This window comes from Mandrillus leucophaeus, unplaced genomic scaffold, assembly GCF_000951045.1.
Source record: "Mandrillus leucophaeus isolate KB7577 unplaced genomic scaffold, Mleu.le_1.0 Scaffold76, whole genome shotgun sequence".
In the NCBI taxonomy this organism is placed as follows: domain Eukaryota; kingdom Metazoa; phylum Chordata; class Mammalia; order Primates; family Cercopithecidae; genus Mandrillus; species Mandrillus leucophaeus.
This window is the reverse complement of record NW_012108252.1, coordinates 4,510,755-4,512,604: the sequence shown is the minus strand read 5'-3', so window position 1 is coordinate 4,512,604 and position 1,850 is coordinate 4,510,755. Positions and strand designations below refer to the sequence as shown.

The 1,850-nt window shown below is 41.0% G+C and overlaps 1 protein-coding gene across 1 annotated transcript in view; it reads left to right on the top strand.

Annotated features, from left to right (window-relative positions):
* Nucleotides 1–1,850, top strand: part of CTNNAL1 (catenin (cadherin-associated protein), alpha-like 1) — a 61,025-nt gene that overhangs the window by 9,560 nt on the left and 49,615 nt on the right. Inside the window, exon 2 of the mRNA XM_011966374.1 lies at nt 1,417–1,604. The gene's annotated coding sequence lies outside the window, so the exon portion shown is untranslated. The remainder of the gene's footprint in view (nt 1–1,416; nt 1,605–1,850) is intronic.

The following is a 1,850-nucleotide window of genomic DNA, read 5'->3' as shown; positions in this document are numbered from 1 at the left end:
TTTTTTGAGACCAAGTCTCACTCTGTCACCCAGGCTGGAATGCAGTGGAGCCATCTCAGCTGACTGTAACCTCTGCTTCCCAGGTCCCAGTGATTCTCTGCCTCAGCCTCCTGAGTAGCTGGGATTACAGGCCCCTGCCACCACACCTGGCTTATTTTTGTATTTTTTTAGTAGAGACCGAGTTTTGCCATGTTGGCCAGGCTTGTCTTGAACTCCTGACCTCAGGTGATCTGCCTACCTTGGCCTCCCAAAGTGCTAGGATTACAGGTGTGAGCCACCGTGCCTGCCAGACTGATTTCTAAACCTTGACTTATATTTCACCCTGTAGCCTCTCCATTAAGATTCCAATACTTTCTACTCAAGATCCTTAGCCTATGAGCAGACACATTATTGTGTATATGTAATAGAATTGACAGGAGGGCTTTTGTAAGAAAATCAATCCGTTAGGCACATAGGTATATTTAGGACCTTAAAAGATGATCTTGAACACTGTAAGTTGGTTAAAAGTTTATCTTTAAAATCTTTTTAACTTATAACAGTATGGAGGTTTCAAGAATGTTATAGCCTTGAGGAGGCAAACACTTGTATTGTTTTATTAGTAGATAATTACCGTTACAGAAATCAAAAGTTTTTATGGCAACAGTGAAGAAGATAATTTTTCTAGAGGGTTGGGAGGGAGTTCAATTAATAGAATGGTTTATGCCAGGCATCATATGAAGTTTATATAAATTCAAACTGCAGCGTGAATGAGGGCCGGCCTGTTGTTTGAATTCTCAGGACGGAGGCTTTAGTTTTGTTTACTTTCCCCACCCAAAGTCCAGGCTTTGTTTGTCTGACAGACAAACTTCCTTATTGTTTCTTTTTGCCTATTGACAGTTATTTATGGGTCTCCAATATATTGAAGATGTCATCCCTTGGGGCCCAAAGCCCTATCTTTTTTCTCTCCCTGAGGATTCCTGAAAACCTAAGCCCCTTCAGCTTGTGGAGATCGGCAGTGACCCCTGACTTCTCCCTGGCCTGGCCCCAGTCCAAGCCTTGGCACCTGCTTACTGCTCTGGTTTTAGGGTATTCTTTAGTTTTTGACTCATGGGACTTCTCTTACTGTCTTGTAGGGCAGGAGCTTTTAGATTGTGTAGTTTGCATTACCACTGGAAACAAAAATTATGATGTTTTTCAAACTGGGTGAGGGCAAAATTTGTCACCATTCTTAAGAGTGTGCTATTATTTTCTGGTTAGAAAGCTTGGTATGATAATCCCTGCAATCGTCAAGGTGAAACTGTTTCTTGTTCCTGAAGTAAGAGTCCAAAGCTGAGTTCCTCCTCATTGTGCCTTACCTTCAAGGTTAGAGAAAAGTTGAGATTTGAATTTGTGTGTCTTACTGCCAGTTTAACTTTACCCTCTCTCCTTTCTTGTTAGGAGAAACAATTGCAGCATTGACAGACATAACCAACTTGAACCATCTGGAATCTGATGGGCAGATCACAATTTTTACAGACAAAACAGGAGTGATAAAGGCTGCAAGATTACTTCTTTCTTCAGTGACAAAGGTGTTGTTGCTGGCAGACCGAGTAGTCATTAAACAGATAATAACATCAAGAAATAAGGTACTTACCTTTCTGATGTTGCTGTATTTTTGTCTTTCTGTGTTGTTCAAAGTGCTTCTTATGACTTTTAGTGGTGGATCACTTGGCTCACATGTGGATGAAGAGTGCAGCTAGCTGTGGGAATTAATGTGAATTGCAGGATACATTGACACATTGATCATCTACACATTGAATACACTTGGGCCCTGGGTTCCTCCTGGAGCTATGCCTGTATGAGCGTTTCTTAAAAAAAAAAAAAAAAAAAAA